General features: G+C 47.0%; 1 long non-coding RNA gene across 4 annotated transcripts in view; it reads right to left on the bottom strand.

Moving 5' to 3' along the window:
• LOC109285679 (uncharacterized) overlaps nucleotides 1-12,089 on the bottom strand; it is a 69,526-nt gene extending 57,437 nt beyond the window's left edge. For 3 of the 4 annotated variants that reach the window (XR_002093493.2, XR_009455253.1, XR_009455252.1), the window contains exon 1: nucleotides 12,026-12,072. This is a non-coding gene — a long non-coding RNA (uncharacterized LOC109285679). Of the gene's footprint in view, nucleotides 1-12,025 lie in introns of all 4 variants that reach the window. The other variant, XR_002093492.2, reaches the window with a different exon arrangement.
• Between the last annotated feature and the right edge of the window lie 12,257 nt (nucleotides 12,090-24,346).

The following is a 24,346-nucleotide window of genomic DNA, read 5'->3' as shown; positions in this document are numbered from 1 at the left end:
TGAGATACAGGACTGCCACTTAACCCAGGAAGTGCACAGTCCCATCAGAGGAAATGCCCTGTTGGACCTGGTCCTGGCCACAGGCGATGATCTGGTAAGGGGGCTCCAGGTCCTTGACCACCTGGGTGATATCGATCATCACTTGCTGGAATTCATCATCCAACGCAGGATGACAAGGGCCTGCAGCAAGGCGGTAGCCCTAGACTTCAAGAGGGCCAACTTCAACGAGTTGAGGGGATTGGTGGGAGAGGCGCTGGGGTTCTTGAGGGCAGGGGAACTCAGTGCCCAAGATGAGTGGTCGTTCCTTAAGGAGACAATACTCAGGGCCTAAGGGGTGACGATCCCAACAAGAAACAAGGGGGGCAAGAGTGCCCAAAAGCCCCCCTGGCTCACCAAGGACATCCGGGAATGCCTGGTTGCCAAAAAGGCAGCGTACACCCGGTGGGGCTCTCTCGAAAGAGGAGTATACCTCCACTGCTCGAGCCTGTAGCGGGGCTGTTAGGAAAGCTAAGGCGGACACAGAGCTAGGACTAGTGTCCAGGATCAAAGATAATAAAAAGTCCTTTTTCAAATATATAGGGAGGATGAAGAAGGCACCGGGAAACGTGGGGCCCCTGCAAGATACACTGGGCAATCTGGTGGTTGCACCAGAGGAGAAAACAGACCTCTTTAACAAATTCTTCACCTCTGTTTTCTTGTACAGGGACCGGAACTCCCCCAATGTGATTCAAGACAGACTCAAGGGGAATGCCTCCAGACCTAAGGTTGAGGAGAACCAGGTTAGAGTGTTTCTGGAGGGGCTGGACATGTTCAAATCAGCAGGTCCAGATGCTCTCCACCCCAGGGTGTTGAGGGAGCTAGCAGGGGTTATTGCAGGGCCCTTGGCATGGCTTTATGAGTGCTCATGGTGCTCGGGCCAGGTGTCAGATGATTGGAAGATAGCCAATGTGGTCCCCATCTTTAAAAAAGGGAGGAGGGAGGACCTGGGCAACTATAGGCCCGTCAGTCTTACCTCAATCCTGGGGAAACTCTTTGAGAAGATCATCAAGGAGCACATCTGTGATGGGCCGGCATCGGGGATGATGCTGAAGGGCAACCAGCACAGTTTCATTAGGAGCAGGTCATGTCAGACCAACCTGATTGCCTTTTATGATCAGATCACAAATGCAGGTGTCGCCATGGATGTAGTCTTTCTGGACTTCAGCAAGGCCTTTGACACTGTTGACCACCCCATCCTCATTAAAAAACTAGGCGATTGTGGCATGATGCCTACACGGTCAGATGGATTGCAAATTGGCTGAAGGGTTGTACTCAGAGGGTGGTAGTGGATGTGTCATATTTGACCTGGGGGGAAGTGGGCAGTGGAGTCCCCCAAGGTTCAGTCCTTGGACCTGCACTGTTCAATTTCTTTATCAGTGATTTGGACGGTGGGGTGAAAAGCAACCTGTTCAAGTTTGCTAATGATACCAAAATTGGGGGTGAGGTGGGCACACTGGTAGGGAGGGAAAGACTGCAGCAAGTCCTAGATAGGTTGCAGGGGTGGGCTAACAAAAACAGGATGCGTTTCAATACTGACAAGTGCAGGGTGCTGCACTTGGCAGTAGTAACCATCAGCACACTTATAAGATGGGAAACTCCCTTCTTGAGAGCACAGAGGCAGAAAGGGATCCTGGAGTCATTATTGACTCCAAGATGAACATGGGCCGACAATGCGAGGTCACAGTTGGCAGGGCTAACCAGACCTTATCGTGAATCCACAGGTACCTCTCAAGTAGGGCCAAGGAGGTGATCCTCCCCCTCTACACGACCCTGGTCAGGCCACAGCTGGAGTATTGTGTCCAGTTCTAGGCATCCCACTTCAAGAGGGATGTGGACAACATTGAGAGGGTCCAGAGGAGGACCACCCACATGATCCGGGGACAGCAGGGCAGAGCCTACAATGAGAGGCTACGGGACCTGAACCTGTTTAGCCTTCACAAGAGAAGGCTGAGGGGGGACCTGGTGACTATCTATAAACTCACTAGGGGGGACCAGAAGGGTTTGGGGGAGACCTTGTTTCCCCCAGCACCCCCCGGGATAACAAGGAATAAATGCCAAAAGTTGTTGGATAGTAGGTTTAGATTAGACATCCAAAGGCAATACTTCACAGTTAGGGCGGCTAGGATCTGGAACCAGCTTCCAAGGGAAGTGGTGCTGGCTTCTACTCTGAGGGTCTTTAAGAAGCGGCTTGATGCCTACCTGGCTGGGGTCATTTGAGCCCAGTTTTCCTCCTGCCCAGGCAGGGGGTCAGACTTGAAGATCTACAAGGTCCCTTCCGACCCTACTTCTATGAAGCCAAGGCAGAGGTCCAAAGGAAGACCCACAATATGAAGAAAAAATGGTGGGAAGACAAGTCAAAGGAGAGTCAACATCTTGCTGACATCCACAATATTCATGGTTTCTTTAAAACTTCTATGGTCTGAGCTCTCAGGGACCAACCCCCTTCAGACCTATGGATGTAGGAGACCTGATCAAGGAAAGGGGAGCCATCAATGCCCATTGGAAGGAATATTTTGAAGACCTTCTCAATCTAGACTCTCATGAGAGTGTTCTCCACTTCATCCCACAACACTCAGCCAGAGATGATCTCAGAATCCCTCCAATGCTTTACAAGGGCAGGAAAACCATCAAGCAGATGAAGAACAACAAGGCATCTGGACTGGATAGAATCCCTGCTAAAATCTTCAAATAGGGAGGGGAAGAGCTCACATCACAGCTCCATACCCTCATCTTAAGGGTATGGAATAATGAGGAAATCTAAAGCAACTTCAGGGATACTATGATTGTGACAATCTTCAAGAAAGGAGATAAATCTGACTGGGAACTACAGAGGGATTGCCTTGCTGCCCACCACAGGAAAGATCATTGAGAGACCCCTCCTGAACTGTCTACTTCCACTTGCTGAAGAGCTCCTCCCAGAATCTCCATGTGGGTTTAGGGTATCAAGAAGCACAACTGACATGTTCTTCACAGCTCACCAGCTGTAAGATAAATGTTGGGAAGAAGACAAGCCTCTTTATATGGCCATCTTTGACCACACAAAAGTTTTCAACTCTGTCAGCTGGGAAGTATTGTGGAGGATCCTTCTGAAGTACAAATGCCACCAACATTTGTTACCATTATCTCCCTAATTCCATGATGGTATGTGAGTGGTGGCTCTCAGTAATGAATCTTTGTAGAGCCCTTTGAGATTAAAATGAGATTTAAGCAAGACTGCATCATCACTTGATGAGTTCTCAATATTCCTTGCTGTGATGCTACATCTGACCACCAACAAGCTTTCAGATGGAGTGGAGCTAAAGTACTGAATGGAGGGTAAGCTGTTTAACCTCAGCTGACCCCAAGTCAAAGCCAAGACTGCCTCAACCTCAGTCATTGAGCTCCAATACACTGATGATGCTGTGGTGTGCGCTCCCTTGGTAGCAGACCTTCAGACAACAGTCAACATTTTTTTTTTTTTTTTTTTTTTTTTTTATGCCTGGGTGAAAATGGGAGTGACGCTTAACAGTCAGAAGACTAAAGTCCTCAACCAACAAGCTCCTAATGAACAGTCCCCACCTCTAGTAATCCAGATCCATGGTGAGACTCTGGAGAACGTTGAGTATTTTTCATACCTTGGAAGACATCTCTTGCAGAAGGCTGACATTGATGAAGAAATCCAATATTACATCAAATGTGCAAGTGCAGCCTTTGGACACCTGAAGAAATCAGTGTTCAAAGATCACAACATCAAATTTGAAACCAAGCTTATGGTTTATCAAGCAGTCATGATCTCTACCTTGCTGTACAGAGCTGAGACATAAACAACATAATGAGACATCAAATGTTGCTGGAGAAGTACCATGCACACTGCCTGTTGAAGATCCTCCAAATCCAGTGGGAAGAGACACATCAATGTTAGCATCCTCCTGAAAGTAACCACCCCAAGTACTGTGGCAATGATCATCCAACATCAACTTCGTTGGGCTGGCCATGTCATCTGGATGTCTGACTCCAGGCTCCTGAAGCAAGTCTTATTCTTCCAGCTTAGCCAAGGTGTACACTCAAGAGGAGGATAGAGAAAGTGCTTCAGGGATGTCCTCAAGGCCAATTAAAAAAAAAAATGTAACGTTGTTGTCAACTTGTGGGAGACCATCACCTAGGACCACCCCAAAAAGAGGAAGAGTCTGTTTCAGAACTCTGAAACCTCACAACAACCACAGAGGATAGAAAGGTGGGAGTGGCAGAAACAGTGTGTTGACCAAACAGTGTTATTGACCAAATCAATAATCCAGTGCCTCCCATCCTACACAGAAACATATCTGAACTGCAGTAGAGTTTGTAGATCCCAGATAAGCCTAATCAGCTGTCTTCAGACACAGGGATAAGACAATCATAGAAGGCAATTATCCTTGACTGTAAGGGGTTGCTGAAGATGCATCATCACCTGCTTACAGTGCCTCTCTACTGTCTACATCAGACAGATAGGGAGATCCCTATATGAAAGAATTAATGAATGCCACTCTGACATCAGCTGCAGAAAGACATACAGGCCTGTGTCAGAACACTTTAACCATCTAGATACTTCATCACTGATCTGAGGGTAGCTACTCTTAGACAGCAAATTAAAAAAACCAAACAAAAAACACAACTTGAATGGGATTTTGTGGAACAAGATATAATTCACAGACAGGATTGTGTTAATTATAGTTTAAACAGGGATTATGGATTCTTATCTCATTACCTGGATTAGCTATTTTGACTTCTTTGTTCTTACAGGTTTACTGATGTTTTGTTTGACTCCCCCAAAACTGCCCCTGCCACTTTCTCTTCCCTCCCTTGTCTTTTGTACTCTAATTTGTCTCTCCTTCTTATACACTGCTTTGGGCATGTCCTTTCGCAGCATCCGATGAAGTGAGCTTTAGCTCACAAAAGCTTATGCTATATATACTTTGATTAGTTTGTAAAGTGTAAAACTATTTTGTCTTCTCCTCGTTCTTGCTTTGCAAATCATTTAGGAACAGCTCCTAATTTTTGTAGAGGCTTTGTTCCTAAGTATTAGATGACTAGTTTGCATGAAAAGCATTCATCAGATGAATTATTTTTGAACTCTTCATTTCCAACCTTCACTGGTAATGCTGTGTGATTGATTACTGGGTATATGTTTAGCTTTCTGATTGGATGGCTGAGCTCTTTTGTTTAAACAGAAATGGAACATAACAATGAATAATGTGGACAACGCTCTTCTGTTTCAATTTTTTTATTAAAGTTTCACAATATTTTGATGAATAGCAGTAGTCATACAAAAATTCACAGCAAATAATAATAGAACTTCACAATGAGTAATGAATCAAATTTGAGTCTTTTTCTGCAAATTGGTTCAAGAATCTGTTTTCCATCATTTGACAAGCTCTGCTTCTGTGACTCACCATGACAAAGCTAAAACTGGGACAGTTCTTTATTTTTATTAATTTAACTGAGTGGAGTTGGTAAGAATGATGATTAAACATTTTTTCCCCAATGAAATGTTTTAAAATTTTCCATGGGGATTTTTTTTTTTTTAACTTGAAAAACTAGGAACAACTTTACTCCAGATCACAAGCAGGGGATCATCTCTAAGATCACATCAGTATCTCTCACAGGACTAATTGCCTGGAATTAGTCAAACTAGTACACCTTAGACCATTTATTTCATAATACTTTTGGTAAAATTATGGGATTATGTATTACCTATATGTTTTATCTACAATTAATATTTTTCCAGGTATTTAAACAATCACATTTTTATCCTTTTGGGTAATTTTATCAGGCAGATGTTTGAACTGGACAACAATCTGCATCACTGATAGCATTTGGAATTATGGAGTCTTTGTTTCAGAAATTGCAGACTTCAGATAAAACTTAATCCTTCCTTATTCACAGGATGGGATTAAATTCATTTTATTAAATTGACTCGAAAACCACATGATGGTTTTCTCCTGCTAGGTCTCTGCTACTTACTGATCTCTTTCACAGAACATAAAAGAAAAATATCATTATGTAATTAAAAAGTGTAAATACTTAAGCCTGATCTTTTGGGAGGGAAATCCAAGCTATTTCGGAAGGAAACAAATACCTTAGCTTTAAGAATAACATTCATTCTGAAATTTGAGTCACATAGGGCATGTGTCGACAAAACAAGGGGCAAGTGTGCACAACACTTTAAAGTGGATTAAATGCTTTTGCGCCACTTTAATGAAGTTGGTGTTTGCATGCATCAGTGGTGTATTGCGCATTAATTCTAGCCACTGTAGCACATTTGACAGCATAATGTGCCTTAAATGACTTTAGGGCACAGCAAACCAAAACACCTCAGAGGAGTTTGAGTTTGCTGCCCTACAGCCTTGGAGCGAAGCACCGTGCTCCGTGGAGCTCAGAGGCTGTGCGGGAAGGCAGGCTCCACTGAAAAAAAAACTTAAAAAAAAGCAGCAAGCCTGATCTCTCCACTCCCATTCCCATCCCTGTTCCAGAGCCTGTCTTCCTGAGAGCTGCGTGGGGACCCAGTCCTTCTGTCCATGGCTGCGGTGCCCTCCAGGACTGCCCAAGCCAGGTGCCTGTGGGTGGGTACCACCTGGAGTGGGGGAGGCACCACTGCCATAGAGGGAAGCACCAGCCCTCACCTCCCCCCTCCCCAAGGACCGTTCTGCCTGCCAGCAGCTCATCCTCCCCTCCCCACTGCCAGAGAGGCAGGTAAGAAATGGGTATACACAACACTGGTGTACACAACATGGGTGTTTACTTCATCCTAAATTGAAGCAGTGTTTTTAAAAACCCACCACTTCAATTTAGGGTGAAGTAAACCCCTGTTTCATCTACATGTGCATAGAGTGAGTACCTGGTTTCACAGAAGCAATGGCAGAAGTTCCATTGATTTCAGTGAGGCTGGGATTTTATTCTCTATATTTTGTTTGTGCTGCAGTATATTACTATAGCCAAGATACCTATGATGAGTGAACCTGTACAGCTTATATGAGCATCCAAATAAAATCCTACCACCTGTGAGAAGCTTTTAGGAACTCATTTGCTCTGGAAGTTTTACAAGCACAGGTTGTTTTTTTTAAAGGAAGAACACTTATATTCTGATATGGTCAAAACTAGGATACGCATACATAAATATTTTTTAATAAGATGAATAAGGTAAACTCTTATTCCCATATTATTTGTGTAAAGTTAAAGGAGAGCAGTGCCATGCTTGTCTTCAATCCCTACCCTATTATTATAATATCTAAGCTCCTCACAGTTAATATACCAGTATGTATCCTCCTAGCATGCCTCCAAGGAAGAGAAGGACTAATATTCTTATTTACAAAGACAAAACAACCTTCCTAAAGCCATGCAGGTAGTCTGTAGTACAGCAGAGGAATGAACTTGGATTTGTCAAGGCTAGAACCTTAAACGTTAGGTTATTATTCCAGTAATTACCCCTCAACCTGTGAAAGCCCATATGCAGTATGTAACATGTGAGATTCAATTATTCATGGGGGAGGAGAAGACTTAAAAACCTGTGTCCATTCATTTGAGAGCTGCTAATTTACTCATTTCATCCTTCCACTGCCCCCACCACACACACACACACACACACACACTATTCTCCTTTTCAATGTTTTGAACAATAATTTTCAACAATAATTAAAATTTAGTCTCTACATTTAGAGAATAAAATGACTGACACTTCAAAATGAGACATGCTTGAGAAGCATCTACAAAGCACTTAAGAGAAAAGAAGCTGATATAAAACAGGCCAAAAAATACACAATGTAATTTTGAGAAAGAATCATAGGGGTTATCGTTATTGAGATGTAGTACATACTGGTTAGTTTTAACAAATTTATTTGAAGAATGCAGCTGAGAAAGCCTGTGTAGGCTCAATAAGATGCTACAACCAGCAATAGGAGTGATACAGGGGTAGAAGGAAACAGAAAGCACAAAGGGAATGACCGACCATAGCATACAGAAGAGAGTGAAAATGAATAACAAAGGTATCTTAGGAGTAGTATAACAGCAATATTAAGCGGTATTCAGTGCCAGTTAGTCCCAATGCAAAAAAGTGCTCCATGGGCGACTAATAGGATGGTTGTACTTAATACAGAATAAGCTGCCTTGGACCAACTTACACTTTAGGCCTCACTGTCTTGCAACAAGTTCTTGAGTGACCAAAGGCCATATCCACTGTCCATAGTGAATAAAGCATCCAGCATTATTTTTTTTCTGCTTCAATTAATTTATCTGCAAAAGTTGAAATTATCTTAACAGTATCAAGGGCACATGGTACAACCATGTACACATATTTAGATTCAAAGAAAAGGCACAAGTGTCAGAAACCTTCAGTAGATGATGGCGCTCAGTAGCTGGATAAATAGAAGAATGGTTGTAGAAAATGGGCGCATCTAAAAGTGCAATTAGTTGTGACCAATTTTACTGCAGATTAAGCTAAGTAAGCAATTTTTGGCAGGTGTCTACACGTGCAGAGACTTGGCACTAAATCTAGTGCCAAGTCCTTTCAGCATTGCCATGTGCCCCTGTGGCAACCGGGAAGAGCTCCTGCCTCTGGCCACATGGCTGCCAGCACTTGGCAGCCATGTTGAAGCCAGAGCCCACTGCCAGCACTTGGCAGCCATCTTGGAAACACAGCCCCACCCTCTGATCCCTGGCCAGTGCCTTACCTGCCCAGAAGCCATGTGCCCAGCACAGGGGCAGCATGCAACAGCTCTCTTCTAGCCCAGCTGACCTCCCCCACTATGAGTGGTCCAACACCTGCCTACACCACTCAGCACCCCATTGCTCCAGCCCTGCCCCTGCCAGGGATGACCAGGGATCCTGGTCTTCTCTGATAAAATAAATACCCAATTTTGGGGTTAAAAAAAGTAACTAAAAATCCACATTTTTCCCTGATTACAATGAAGCACCACATACACACACACACACACACACACATATTCACTAGGGCTGTGCGAAACAGCACCATTCTGCTTCAACTTCCATTTCAACAGAACAGTGTTTCATTTTAAGTTTCATTTTGTTTTGAAAGCACTTTTCCAATTTGTTTTGTTGAAATTGTTTCGACATTTCACTCATGGGCTATAAGGGGGAAGCACAAAACTGTCTATAACTTTATCATTTCTTACCTGATTCAGATGAAACTTGCAGGGATGGTAGCCCCTTCTGAGGGCATGAAGTCTGCCAAGTTTCATGAAGAGCGCAGAGGTTTCTGGGAAACTGCACCTCAAGGTGTTGACAAGCAGGAGCCGGGGAGTAGGAGTAGCCTCCTTTGATTTAGAAGGCAGATTAGGGGCCTGCACCCCTAGGAGGAGTCCAGCAGATCCCCACAGCCCTCATGGGGGTGCAGGCAGGCCCCCAATCTGCCTATCAGATGACAGGAGGCTGCTGCTGCCAGCTGGGGCCAGCGGCAGCACCAATATTCCTAATGCTGGGTGCAGGCCCCCAATCACAGAAGGCTTTTTCTGCCACCTGGGACCAGTGCTGGGCACAACACACCCAGCACCAGGAAGACTTGTGCTGCCACTGGCCCCAGGCAGCAGAACCAGCCTCCTATCATCCAGCAGGCAGATGAAGAGCCTGCACCCCTGGGAAGAGTCCGGTACAGCCCCTGCAGTCCCCCTGGGGGTTTGGGCAGACCCCCAATTTTCCTCTTGGACGACAGCAGGCTGTTGCTGCTGGCTGGGACCAGCGCTGAAGCCAAGGAAACCTGGCTTCGAAACTCAAAATGCTTTGAAACATTTCAAGTGCCCTTGTTTTGTTTCAAAGCTGTTTCAAAGGCTTTTGTTTCATTTCAATTGTTCTGTTTCAAGCTTGAAACAGCTTCAAAATGAAAGATCCGGTGAAATTTTGAACAGCCCTAATACACACACATTTATCTGTACATGCGCACAAATACACACACAGTGGTGTTTCATTTTGATCATGGAAAAATGTGGATTTGGGGTTACTTTTTTTACTTCTTTAACTGGGCAATTGGGGATTTTTTTATCATAGAAAACCAGGATCCCTGGTGATGACCAGTGCCTCATGCTCCTATTGGCCATCGTGGCCCCTGGAGGGCCCCTCCCCCACTGTTGGTCCTTGAAGCTCCCCCCCCCCCCCAAGGCAGCAGGGAGAACCACACACCCACCAATGGCTACAGGAGGCCCTGGCTGATCCCCTCCTCCTGCACTCCCCACTCCAGCCTACCTGCCCCACTGACCACACACCCCTCTTCTGTCTATGTCCAGCACCACCCTCAGGACAGACACATGGTTGAAATAAAACAACAACAACAAACCCCCCCACAACTTTATTTCCCTAACAACACTCACACCCATCCTTCCCTCTCCTCGACAAATATAGCCCCCTCCCCAACAAACAGGTCCCGCTCCATCAGCCCCCCCACCAACAATAAAAAACCCACTTAACAACATCAAAATGATTTACAATGTCTCTGTTTTCTGGTCCCAAAGTGGGACACCATGGTGTGGGGGCCTATGAGGCAGAGCCCAGGGACAGGTGCCCAGCACCCCGGTCTTGGGCTGTTCCCCTGCAGGTCTGGGGGCCATGGCAACCCCACCAGGCAGCAACCTTTTGCTGTGGCCACCTGGGACAACACTGCCTGAGGGTGGGTGACTCCCTCTCTGGCTGCCCCAGTGAAGCCCCAGCATCCCTGTGAGGCATGTCCAGGTCGTCAGGTGCGTGGTGTGGGGGAGAGCAGCATGGTTGGGCCCAGGCAGGTGGCAGCAGGTCCAGGACAGGGGCCAGACCAGGGTGTCCAGCTGGCAGGAGGCACCAGAGGGACTTTTCCCAGGCCCAAGCAGGGGCCTGCTGTGGGGCCGAGAAGTGGAGGGGCATGGATGTGACCACCAGGCCCAGGAGGATTTCTGGCAGTAGGTGTCCTTGGCCTCCACTACCCAGATCTGGAGGGCCACCTGCTGCCAGAGAAGCTCAAGGCACTCTCACTGCAGGGCCTCCATCTGCATCCAGTGGTGCTGCTGCACCTGGTTCCATGTCTCCTCCCAGGTGGTCTCCCAGGCAATGTCCTCTACCCACCAGGCCTGCTCCTGTGCCTCCTGCTCCTCTGTCACCACCACCAGCCACTACAGCAAGATGGTACTATCCAGGGTGTGCCACTGGTGCAGACACATCCGTATGGTTCCAGTGCTGGGTGGCAGTGACCCAAAGTCCACATCCCTGCTAGGGCTGTGTAACAGGGGGCCTACTCAGGGCTGCTTTCCCTGCAGCCCACCCACCTGTTTCTGGGCTAACCGCCCACCTTCTTGCCCACCATGCCTTATTGGAATTAATTAATAGATGTCAATAAGCAGTCCTGTCCCAATGCCAGGGGGCACTATCTGCAGCTCCATTCCTCCCTTACACCACAGCCCAAGCCTCGCAGATGGCATCTTGATGTTATCCTCATCACCAGCCCTCACACTGGGTCCCAGAATCCTCCTAATTGAACCCCACCTGGATTCCTCTCCTCAGGCAGTCTCATCCACCTTCATACTAGGCAGCATAGCTCTCTGAACCGCTTCCCCTTCTGGGTGTGGTTCCCCCCAAGGGACCTTTAGCTCACCAGCCCTGGCCCACCTCCAAGCCAGTCAGAACCCCAGGCCCTCAGCTCTTGAGTGTTCCTCGTGGTGGGTCCCTGGCCCTTTGACCCTGCCAATCCTGGCCCTAGCATTGACCAGTCAGGGGAAGTTCAGACAGGCCTAAGTAGACACCCTCTCTCTCTCCAAGGGTCCACCCTCCAGGCCCTCCAAGCAAGGGGTAACCCACCTGGTTGTGGGGGCTAGGGGATAAGGCACCCCAACCCGCCTTTCACCAGGGTGGTAACTGGCCTGGCATTTCCTGGGGGCTCCTGTGCCACTGGGAGCCCCACCAGGAGCCCCACTAGGCCACCCACTCCTGGCAGGGTGCAGTTTTAGGTCATACCCAGGACCAGGAGCCTTCTTACCATCCCCTACAGCTCCTCCCTTACCTCCAGATGACACCAGGAGCTCTGCAGCCAGACAATGTTGTTGCTTGACCTCCAGCAGCAGAACTGCCCTGTTTATATGGGCAGCACCTGATTCAAAATGGCTGCCCTAATCAGGCACCTGGCAGCTGCCAGCTCCAGTTCCTTAAAGTGGCAGGCATAAACAATGCTCTGCCACAGGCTGGTAGGCTGTTCCCTGTGTCCAGCTGTTGGCCATGCAGAGGCAAGAGACAGAAACCGTTTGTGAGAGTTTGCAACAATTAAGGAATAATATGCTCTTCACCGGGGCCATGCACTCAGGGGTAGGTCATGTATTGGTCCCCAGGGACCACAGTAAATCAGGCTGGGCAAGCCCAGACCTAGGCACCCACCAGCTAAAACCCCCATCCCCATGTGCTCCCCTGGGGTTTGTTGGGTGCTGGTCACAGGCATTCTGCCTCTTCTGTCCCCTTCCCAGGGTGGGATAGCCCTGGTTGCTGGCAACACCTGCTTCCATGGCTCCAGATCCCACTCCCCACCTCTGCCCCTGCAGGCCACATGCTTTACTGTGCTGCCTTCCATCCCACAGCACCTGGGCTCTGGATGTGCAGGGCTCCCAAACAACTGGGGTAAGGGCCTGGCTGCACCCCCACCCACCCCACTGGAGGCTTCTCCAGGTATATGCCCTGGGGTTGCCCCACTGCCATGGTGCCACTGTGCAGCAAGTGTACCCCTACTGTGTGTGCCCTGGGCAGTGCACAATGAGCTATTTGTGCAGGATCAGGGGTGCCTAAGCCACTATGCCTTGCTGCTGATGATTCTCCTTGTGTCCCTGCATTCCTGTTTTGGGACCCTGAGCTACAAAGTTGCCAAGGGGGGGGGGGGGCAAGCCTGGGCTGCCGTACAACCTCTGCTGCCACCTGGAGGGCTACTTATGGCAATGCTACATGTCCTTGCCCCCCACTATCAAGGAGGACATCACCACCGGTATTGACACCTTCCTTGGGGTGTGAGGGGCCCATGCCCACCCAGCTGTGGAGACATGGGCTACTGAATAAAGTTCTGAACTATGTCCCACCTTTCTGCATGCTGTAAGGGGGAGGGGTGGACCCAGGGCCAAGGGAGTGCAGGCAGACCAGGCAGGTTGCAGGGCCAGGGGCCGGGGACAGGGGAATGGATGAGGACTGGGAAGGCACTCTCCCCACAGTGTGGGACCTACTATGTGTCCAGGGCTGGTGAGGCTGGTGGCTCAGTGCAGGCCTCCCCATCAGTAAGGGTGACTGGATGTGCCCATTGGATTGGAAAATATGTAGGGCTGACCGGGACTGCCCTCACTCCCGCATGCCATCCAAAAGGGCCTCAAATGTGGGTGTTCAAGTGCCGGCCCCACACAAACTGCCTCAGCACATTGGCACCACCCCAGGGTGCTATTAGGTTGCCAATCTCCATCCGGGTCCTGTTGGGATGCCTCATCAGTCAACACGGGTGTGCACATGCAAGTGGGGCCAGGGTTGACAGGGAGAGGATGGTGAAGACATGATGTCCCGTGGTGGCTCTCTGGGCCTTGATGTGGCTGTCCATGTAATGCCAGCCCCAGATGTCTTCTGGCAGCATCCAGCACAGGGGCACAGCCAGGGACTGGGAGCTGCATGGCAGAGGCACTTTACCACAGTGCCTGCAAAGACACAAGACACTCCTGGACATGAGCAACAGCAGGGAGCAGGTGCTGGCCCTGCTGCCAGAGACAGCCAGCCAGCAGCCCTGGTGTGAATATTAGGGCTGGGCAAGCAGTGCAGCAGGCAGAGGCAGCTTGTGTTCTGGCCAGGGGGCACATGAGACCTGCAATCTCTCAGTCCTAATCCTCAAAGGAAACTTACACAACACGTCCCAGAGACGAGTCTATGAACTCCACTACATCAACCTCCTGGATACTAAAAATCATGGACTAAATATAGACATTGGATTTTTGACACATTATAATCTGCCTGACATCTGACTCCCCAACCCAGCTGCTGGCTTCTTTACTTTTCATTCCATCCAGGAAGAGCACACACCAACTGTTGAAACTTCCTTAGCCTGATGAAGGGTTTTTGAACCCAAAAGCTTCCTTAATAACTATTCTCCAACTATTTGGGTTGGTCTAATAAAAGATATCAGATTCACCTAAGGAACCTTGTCTGTAGAAGAGAAAGTAATTCATACAAGAAGTGTGCCAGTAACCAAGCCATTAAAGCTGAATTTTAAGAATAATAAAACTAACTATAGCAGCTATTCCATTCAATGAAAGGATCATAATAGGAGTGAATATAAATGCATATGTGTTGGTAAATACTACAGAAACCAAATAAAGTACACAGAAATTATCTATATGGATCTGAAGCAAAGGTAAAGACGGTAAAGAAATATCTACTAAGAGTATAGCAGCCTGACATCATGTCCCAGTTGGTAAATGAGGGTTATTAACCAAAGATATAATAAAAAAGAAAAGTTTAATGGTAGAATTTGGACTACGATGGTAACAAAGTCAATCTGCAGTCTTCTAATGACAAAGTGCTTGATGAAAATATGCTTTGCCATACAGAGAACAAGCTTATCCTTACATCTTCTAAGGAAATGTAAGGAAATATGAGGAAAACAAGGTAGGAAGCCAGTTGGTGGAACAGTGAGGTCCAACAAACAACCATAATACAAAAGAAAAAAAAGCATTCAAGAGATGGCAAAAATGAAATATGATTGTAGACCAAGTACCTTATGCAGAGAAGAAAAGAGCTGTGAAAAGGACATTAACAAAAGCAAGAAAAGTAAGGAATTGTTTGTATGAGAAACTGAACAGTAGTGAGGGTGAAAAAAAAAAAAGATCTATAAGCAGGCTAAAAACAGATATGTGAAAACCAAGAACCTTGATAATGTTGTCCTCAATGCTGTCAGCAATAGGAAAGGTGGATTAACATCTTATCCAAAAGATACCTTGCATGCCTGGAAGATGTATTTTGAGAATTTATTGAATGAATAATTTCTAGGGGAAATCCATAACATCCATTGACACCACAAATGAAGATGAAATTCTAGCAGTTAGTGCAGATGAATCACAAAAGCACTAAGTAAATTGAAAACTGGGAAAGCAACAGGGCTAGAGGCCATGCCAGTAGAAGTTTTCAAAGCATTAGGAGATTAAGGTGACCAGTGGCTCTCTCCATTTAATTCAAAAAATTATATAGGAAAGGATTCTAGATGAATGATGGTAAGGTATAATATCACCCATCTTTAAACAGCGAGCTAATTAACATAAATGTTCCAACTACAGAGGAATACTTAGTCACTCTTTGAAAATATATGTAACAGTTATTGAAGCTAAACTCATAAGAAGTGCAGAGACCAGTGCTGACTAGTTTGGTTTAGAAGAGGAAAGAAAAAATAGGTCCTATGTTCATACTTGAAAGAAGAAAAATAAAGAAAGAAAGATGGACTACTATCTATGGCCTTTGTAAATTTAGAAAAAGCACAAATGCTCTTTTATATGGCTCTTAGGTCACAAGCATCCATGTAAACTGAAGAGATTCTTAATGGGTTACTTAATCATAGTGTTATTAAGATACAAATAACCATTCAATAACTCTTTGCCTTTTGAGTATGAACAACAATTGCAAGGTATTCAGAGAACACATGATTTACTCTAGTTACAGAATGTCTCATGGGACTGAAAAGCAACCAGCGAAAGTGTAATGTTCCTAGTGACACTATAGTCCAGGGGTTTTCAGTGTACCCCTGGCGGCTGTACATGCAGCAGTGTACCTACAGCGGCCCGATGCAGAACAGGGGGGAGGGGAGGGAAGAGGGAGGAAGTGGCATGTGGTCAAACATGTAGAGGAGGCAGCCAAGCCGTGTGCGAGCTTCCCCCACCAGCCTTGTCCCGCCAGGCAGGCAGCACCTGCGTGGCAGCACAGGATGGTGCATGGCAGCGCTCTGTCCCCACCTGCCCACGCGTACCTCATGGGGCCTTCTCAAGTATCCCTGCTATAGTCCAAAAAGCTACCAAAATTCCTCACAACAGCCTAGAAGTTGTTACAATGGGCCAGATCCACCACACATGTAGCACATCTCTAACATGGGGCCATGACCAGATACTTCAGAAGAAGGTGGATAATACCTAGTCAAAGGCAGTTATGAAATAACTTTCACACAAAGAAAATTCATTATATACCTTTACTAATAAAGGTTTGGCTGATGTCCTAAACATGACATCTCGGAGTACATGAATCCTAAAACTCTAAGCTATTATTATTTTTTTAATCTTAACTATTATAAGCTCTGGCCATTATCGTTACCCTAAACTTATTTATATTCCTTGTTATGTTTAACACAACTTTTGGATTAGAAAGGAAATTTCACCAAAAGTTTTCTATTTCTTCAAAATTTTCAGCAGTAAAACCAGAAACTTGTGAGGGGGAGGGGGACACTCCAGCATCTAGTAATGAGAAGTAAATATTTAACTAAGCATTTTTGACTGAAAAGAAAGAGTCCAGATCTTGAACATAAAAGCAACCAAAAACTGATAAAAACTAATCCAGATTTATAGAATTTTTCTGGAGGAAAAACCATATTCTAGCTAGCTATATTTCTTAACAGCATAAATGCCCATTGAATCCTAATAAGCACTTGATTTTCATAAGATCTTCTGGCAATGAGTTTCACTAATACCTTTTAGGGAAAATGCCTTTTAAAGAAACATTAATGGAAAGATTTCCATTCTTTTTTTATCCTTGTCATTGTCTGATCTACTGGTGTTTTCCCTGCACTTCCTTAAACTGTATTTTTTCTTTCCTGTTCAAACCCTTTCACTGTAGCAGTTAAAGAACTTTGAGAGATAAAGTCAATAAAAGGGTAGATCGCTAAAGGGTCTATTTTACGTCTGTGATTTCTTCTTTGCAATGCATGCATAATATATGTGATAATAGCAAACCTTTGCTATGAAAGTTGCTTCTTTCTTTACTCAAAATGCATATTAATTACTGCAGCAAAATTGAATTTGCCTGTACATAAGTGAAGGTTAACCATGCACTTAGTAATGAATGGAGCACTGAGAATCAGTTACACAACCGAGAAAAAAATACATATTTAAATTCAGAGAAGGATGTTAAATATTTAGTCTGGGAACTAATTTAGCACATTTATAGATTTCTGCTTTAATATATATATAAAAGATCTTCAACTATTCTACATGTTTAATTAGGTTGATATTATTGCAAGCCTCCCTAATCACAGTAGTCAAGGGACACCAATCTTACTGCTATTATTTACTCAGATGTCATACTATATTTGATTGAAGAGAATCATTCTTTACCAGCCTTGTGAAGGCTGCTTGCCTCAGAAAATTATTGCATACAATCAGGAGTCGGCAACATTTTTGGGCAGAGTGCCACAAACACACTCAACCTCGACTTGCAATATGTTGGTGTGCCGGGGCAGATGGTGAGGGAGCTGCAAGAGTCCTGATCCTTGTTGTGGCAGTGCAGCCATGGCCTCTTCCCCAAAGCATGTGCGCCAAACAAAATGCCTTTGCGTGCCATGTTCTGGCATGCATGCTGGGGGTTGCCTACCCCGTTATGCATAGTTTTGTTCTCCTCTAAATTTCGGTTGCTAATAGATGCATAGAGCATAAAGCAACATTGAAGATATGTGCAAGATTTCTAATATATAATTATATTAAATTAATACAATGAAAAGTGTGCATAAGTGATACTTAATAAGTGTAGATAAAGGAAAAATCTTAAATCAATTTAAGGAAGTCCTGAAATTAAAGACATAACTGTATCATCAGTCTAGACTAAATTGCTCAAGTTTTGTTACATCGTTGTAACAAGATTTCAACTTATCTCATAAAAGTTTGAAGCAGAATGAAGCAGAAGAGGATTTTATTATCAGTAAAGGAATAGTTAATATCCAAAAAAATAAGAACTGAAGCAGCCAGTTACAGCCGAAGAAAAAGTAGCTGAAATGAGAAATCTACATGAATAAATTATAGGGACACCCCGTTTGTCAAGTTGCTATGCAAGTAATTACGACTGTACCAACATTTCCGTTATGAATCTCCATTTCCAAGGAATTAATATTTCTTGACAGTAGAAATAAGCTTGAAGCAGAACCAAGGCTTATTGTATAGGGGCAAATTTTTAAATTAAAACTGGCCTCTCAAATTACTTCAGCAATTTTCTGAATGTAATCGTTTCCATGTGCAGAGACTCACATTTGCTCCTGAAAACTTGGTAGTTTTACAATCTAACAATCTACTGCCGAATCACGCAAACACTTACCACCAAACTGCAGTTCTTACTAGTGTGAATATTCCCTGGACACCAATGGGACTACTCACCATAGTAAAACCTGTGCCTGAAATGAAGTGTTGGTAGAACCTAGATTTTTATGCAAATGTTTAGTTTCATTTGCAAAGTTTTGGAAGCCAGTTTTAATTTATTCACTTAACTGTCCTACAGAGACTCAGACCAAGAGCAATTGTTTTTGCTTATTTACAGTTGAGTCTGTCATGGCGCGGGGTCCTGCGGGATGGCCGTGATCTCCCCAAGGCCCCCTTACTGTGCCAAGTTGGCCCAAAGGGCACCCTCGATTCTTGCCCACCACGTCTTTGTTGGTAAAGATAATAGGGAGGCTGCCCTTATGTCGTCTTGGACACGGTTCTGCTGTACTCTCTGACCACATGGATTCCTGAACCCCTTGTGGGTCCTGTTCTACAGTGGGTGTTTCAGGGCACCCTAGCCTTATGGGCTATGCATGGCTCCAACCACCCCTTAACCATGCCCCAAACCTCGCAGATGGAACTGAGGTTGTTTGGTCTGGGCCTTGTTATAATTTGGCCCCCTTGTCCTCCCTGGGCTTTCTGTGGCCCTGTCTCGCTCTGCGCCCTCACTGGCACTCGGGCTCTCCGTGGCGCTATCTCGCTCTGCGCCTTCCGGACGCTGGGGTCGGTGCACCCCAAATGCTGTTCCCTCTCTGGCACTGGGGGTCAGTGCACCCCAACTGCGCCCTCTCTGGCACCGGGGTTGGTGCACCCCCAATGCTGCGCCCTCTCTCACACTCGGGGTTGGTGCACCACCAAAATGCTGCGCCCTCTCTGGCGCTGGGGTCCCCACGCTGCCGTGGGTCCCCTATGAGGCCTCCTCCTTCCCCTAATAGCTCCTAATAGCTCCCCTTGCCAGCTGTCCAGGTCCTCATGCAGGCCTTCTATCTGGTCCACCTGGCTGTGGATTTCTTTCTGGAGGGCTTCTGTGAGGTTCTTTGATATTTCCAGCTTCTGTAGTACCTCCTTTTGTTCCATCATCTGGGACATACTGGATTCAGGGGATTTACTCCTCCATTCAGCCATCTCCTTCTGCATCTCTTGCAACTTCTCCTCCCGCTGTCTGCTATTCTTGGCCTCATCTGCCATGAGCCATTCCAGCACTTGAGTCTTCTCTGCCTCCACTGCAATCAGGCACTTGATCTCCTTAGACCTGCCTTCTTTCTTCCCGAGTTGTGCTCGCAGCTCTAAAGCAGCCACTTTCACCTCACCTTGCTCCTTTTGTAACTTCATCATTTCCAACTCGAACTCTAGACGGGCAGCTTTTTCCTCCACCTCGTCCACCCACAACTGCCAGGTGAAGGCTTCTTGCCACCTGACTTCCAGAGTTGCTACTTCTGTCCTAGGCCAGACCCAATGTCTTCCCTTCTACGACCTCTGATGGCAATCTAATCTCTACTTGAGGCTCATTTTCCTGAGCCCTGGTCTCAGTGCCTTGCACTTCACTATATCTGTTCTAGCCCTAAGGTTTCTTTCCCTTCTCAGGGACACGGGTTCCTCCCCATGCATGGCCTTACTTTTCCGGCCAATGCACCAATTTGTCACAGCGCAGGGTCCTGCGGGATGGCCGGGATCTCCCCAAGGCCCCCTTACCATGCCAAGTTGGCCCAAAGGGCACCTTCAATTCTCGTCTGCCACGTCTTTGATGGTAAAGATAATAGGGAGGCTGCCTTTACATTGTCTTGGACATGATTCTGCTGTACTCCCTGACCCCGTGGATTCCTGAACGTCCTGTTCTACAGTGGGTGTTTCGGGGCACCCTAGACTTATGGGCTATGCATGGCTCCAACCACCCCTTTACCATGCCCCAAGCCTCGCAGATGGAACTGACGTTGTTCGGTCTGGGCCTTGTTATAATTTGGCCCCCTTGTCTTCCCTGGGCCCTCCGCATCCCTGTCTTGCTCTGTGACCTCACTGGCACTCAGGCTCTTCACAGCCCTGTCTCGCTCTGCGCCCTCACTAGTGCTTGGGATCTCCACGGCCCTGTCTCACTCTGCGCCCTCACTAGCGCTCGGGCTCTTCGCGGCCCTGTCTCGCTCTGCGCCTTCCTGGCGCTCGGGCTCTCTGCAGCCCTGTCTCACGCTGCACCCTCACTGGTGCTTGGGCTCTCTGTGGCCCTGTCTCGCTTTGCGCCTTCCTGGTGCTCAGGATCTCCACAGCCCTGTCTCACTCTGCACCCTCACTGGCGCTCGGTCTCTCCACGGCCCTGTCTCGCCCTGTGTCCTCACTGGCACTCAGGCTCTCCGCAGCCCTGTCTCACACTGCACCTTCCTGGCGCTTGGGTTCTCCACAGCCCTGTCTCACACTGTGCCTTCCGGACACCCTGGTTGGCGCACCCCAAATGCTGAGTTCTCTTTGGCGCCAGGTTTGGTGCACCCCCAATGCTGCACCCTCTCTGGCGGTAGGGGTCAGCGCACACCCAATGCTGCACTCTTTCTGGTGCTCGGGGTCAGTGCACCCCCAAAATGCTGTGCCCTCTCTGGTGCCGGGGTCCCCACGCTGCCATGGGACTCCTATGAGGCCTCCTCCTTCTCCTAATAGCCTCACCCAAACCACTGGTCTTAAACAGCAAACACAAAATACAAGCCCCTGGGCTATAACATAAATCCAAGCCATCTGGCTATAACATCATTCAAGCCACCCCAGGCGTGCTCCATCCCTCACCAGTATCAGAGGCTGTACCTGCAGTCAGGCCTCTCCCCTTTGCTTGCTCCAGGAGATCTCCTTCCCCCTTGGCTGCTGGCAGGGAACTGCTATCCTGGCCTCAGCCCTGGGGTTTAAATGTGAGCCAGGCCCTGCCCCTTCTGGTCAGCTGACTGCTGGCAGGTGTGGGTCACTAGCTAACTCTGGTTGCCCTGGCAATCAGTAGTTGAGGCTCCTCACTCACTGCTAGGGCTCTTTCCCTAGCAATTTCCCCTCTTTAAAAGGATCAGGGCACTTAAGTGCTCTGCGACAGAGTCCTTTTATATTATAATACAGGAAAAAGGAGTGAGAGGACAGGTGTCAAATTCTGAAATTATTCTCAAGGTTGCAACTTAAACCAAATCATATAGGCAATTTGATCCTTAATTTATAAGCTAACTGCTTTTGAATTCAATTCCCTTGCTATTCTATTAAATAGCTGTTTACTTAGGGGCTAGGGACAGACATTCAAAAAGCCTAAGCCTGAATTGATTCAATCATTGTAGGTTAGTTTAACCTGGCTATGCTGGACCTGTTTGTAACTGGACAGACATTCTCTCTTGACTGAAGAAATTCAGGCACACGCCTGCAGTGGCTCAGGCTAGAAGCCAGGGGGTGCTAAAGCAGCCCTCCCTTTCCTTACCTAGTGCTGAGCTAAGGAGGGCGTGGCCAGGCCTCTGATTAGGGAGGTCTGCCTGCACCATCTCAGGCTTTTCTCCACTGGCTGCTTGTCACTTGAAGGTGTTATACAGCTTCAGCCTTCTCTTACCGGGCATCTTGCCCTGAAGTGATGTCAGGGTGGGGTTCAAGCTCAGATGCCACCTGGGTGGCATGGATGCTGCCCTTACTCGCCTGCCACAACTTTGATGTTCTAATTGGGGAGGCAGTTCCCATCAGGTGGCTCCTCCAACCCGAGAATGAAGACGCTTCAGTCCCTGCTCTTGCTTCGTGGGGCTCCAAACCTCCCCTTTACCCCACCCTTACCACATCCACAGCTAGGATAGATACTATCTTCTATCGGCGTCTGCTTTGGACAGCTCTTCCTCCTCACTTGACTTGCCAGGCCCTGATCTGGGTCAGGCCATCCCAGTCAGTCTGCCCTTCACTGTAGCTGGTTCCTTGGCTTCAGGTTGACTAGTGTATCTGGGCAGGCCCAGTCTAGGGTCAGCTAGAGCTTTCAACAAAACTCAACACCCGGATTTTCACTGGAGTGTACCCCCTGGGATCTTGTCTCCTAGTGTCCCTTTCAGAGTCCAATGTAAAGGGGAAACTTAGAGGACTGAATAAGGGACCCACGCAGGGTTTCTTATGCCCCACCCTGTCGTGCTCCCCGTGTGGGATACCTGCTCCTGCTGGTGCCTCCCACCTCCTGTGCCAGGGCCCTTGGCTTCCCTCCTCTTGCCTGCAGCTGGGGAATCCTCCTTCTGGCCACTTGCATGTCTGGGTCACCATATGTTCTTCCCTCCACCGGTGTCCCTGGATTGGTGTTTTCCTCTTCCTCCAGCAGCGTCTCTAGGTCAGCTTCCTCCTCTTCCTTCCTCAGTGGTTCTAGGTCAGTGTCTTCTTCTTTCTTCCCCAGTGTCTCTGGGTTGGTGTCCTCTTCCCCTGCCATTTGCTGCCCAGCTGCTTTTCTGGCTGCCATTTGAGCAGCCATGGTTTCTGGAGGCCCCCTTCCCCCACTGATCCTCAGCTGCAGGCAACTCCAGAACCATGGGACCACTGCCTGCATTTCCTCCAGGCTGCCACTCTCCGGGATCCCTAAGTTGAGTCCTGGGGTGCATGGGGTGGGGGTCTGGGACCCCTTAGAGGGGCTTCCACTGCCCCTTTCACACTGCTCAAGGGGCAAGAGCATTGCTAGCCCCCAACCCCAGGCTAATACTCGGAGGCAAGGGGAGGAGGGCGGTGTGCAATGTATGCATCAGTTGATGATATGGAGCTTTTCAATATCCTTCTCCCTGCTTCTTTATATTGTCTGCAGCAAACTGACAGGTGAGCAAGTCAGCAGGAGGCTGATAACAGTGATTACCATCTCATCAGCAAAACCATAGGCTCTCTCCATTTGTTCAAACTCTTCTTAAACAGCTTACAGCTGACCTGTTCATTAGCTCCAAATAGCCCTAAGTGGTCACCGTTCTGTCTACCTGTCCCAGGGAAATTGTAGAGAGACACACACATAGACACCTCTCAGCATTTGCTAGCATACCATGTGCCTAGTGTCCATGGGGCTGGTGCCTGTACTGTGGGAGACAGAAGGGGTGGATTCCTGCTTAAGCAGCAAGCAGCGAGGGGGTATAGGGAAGGGGGAAGCCAGGCAGATGCATGCAGTCTCTACTGGAGCTTCAACCAGGGAGCAGAGGAGAGGGGCCAGCTCTGGTGTGGAGCAGAGAACCCTGCCCAGCCCAGAGAGCATGCTGGGGCTGTCTGGTTTCCAGCAAGGGGTCTGGGATAGACGTTATATAAACCAGTTTGACCCAAATCAGTTAAGTCTGATACTACATTCAACCAGGTTCATCTCAAACCAGTTTCAGCCATCCTCAGACTCATTTATGTGCACAGAACATCTGTTCTGTTACAGGTTTAAACCAGTTTCTGATCACTTAAACTGGTTTGTGTGTAATGTTGGTCCCTATCCAGGATGTTAAAACATTTTTACTTCTTTGTGTACTAATAAATATATTAGTATCACAACAATGTCATTGTTTTAGGATAAGATACACTATTTTTAAAATTAAAAATGTTGTCTGTATTTTGATTAGTCAAAAGAAACCCTGTAAAAGAATAGCAAGGCACTAGGGATACAGGTTGTAGCCATATTGGTCTACAGACAAAAGGAATCAGAACTCATGTTAGAGGTGATATCTTTTATTAGACCAACTAGATATTTGCAAAAAAAATCTTTATTTGCAAGGTTTTGGGCACACTCATTTTTCTTCAGGCATAGGAGAATGCAAAGATCATAAAATTTCTCTGAGGTGGAAACAAAAATTCATATATCAGAGGAGACCTGAAGGTGTTGTAGGATCTCCTGGTTGGAAAAGTTCATTTTGTGCCAACTAGGCTCAGATAAAAGAACAATCTATTTACCTTGAAGTTGTCTGATGTTGAAGTGTTTCTTGTTTCCTTATGGTTATGATGTTTTATATTCGTTCTGGTTATGATGATTCATATTTCACAGGAGGATGGGGTGGTAGAATGCTTTTCTGGGAAAGCCTCTTTTGTGTTGAGGCTGTTTTGTGTGCTGTGGACATGCAAATTTTAGCTTGAAAACAAAGGCAGGAGCAAGGGTGTCAGCTTTCTGGTTTCCAGGTGTT

Source organism: Alligator mississippiensis, chromosome 10 (genome assembly GCF_030867095.1).
Source record: "Alligator mississippiensis isolate rAllMis1 chromosome 10, rAllMis1, whole genome shotgun sequence".
In the NCBI taxonomy this organism is placed as follows: domain Eukaryota; kingdom Metazoa; phylum Chordata; order Crocodylia; family Alligatoridae; genus Alligator; species Alligator mississippiensis.
Note: the sequence above shows the minus strand (reverse complement) of the source record. Positions and strands in the feature narration are given on the sequence as shown.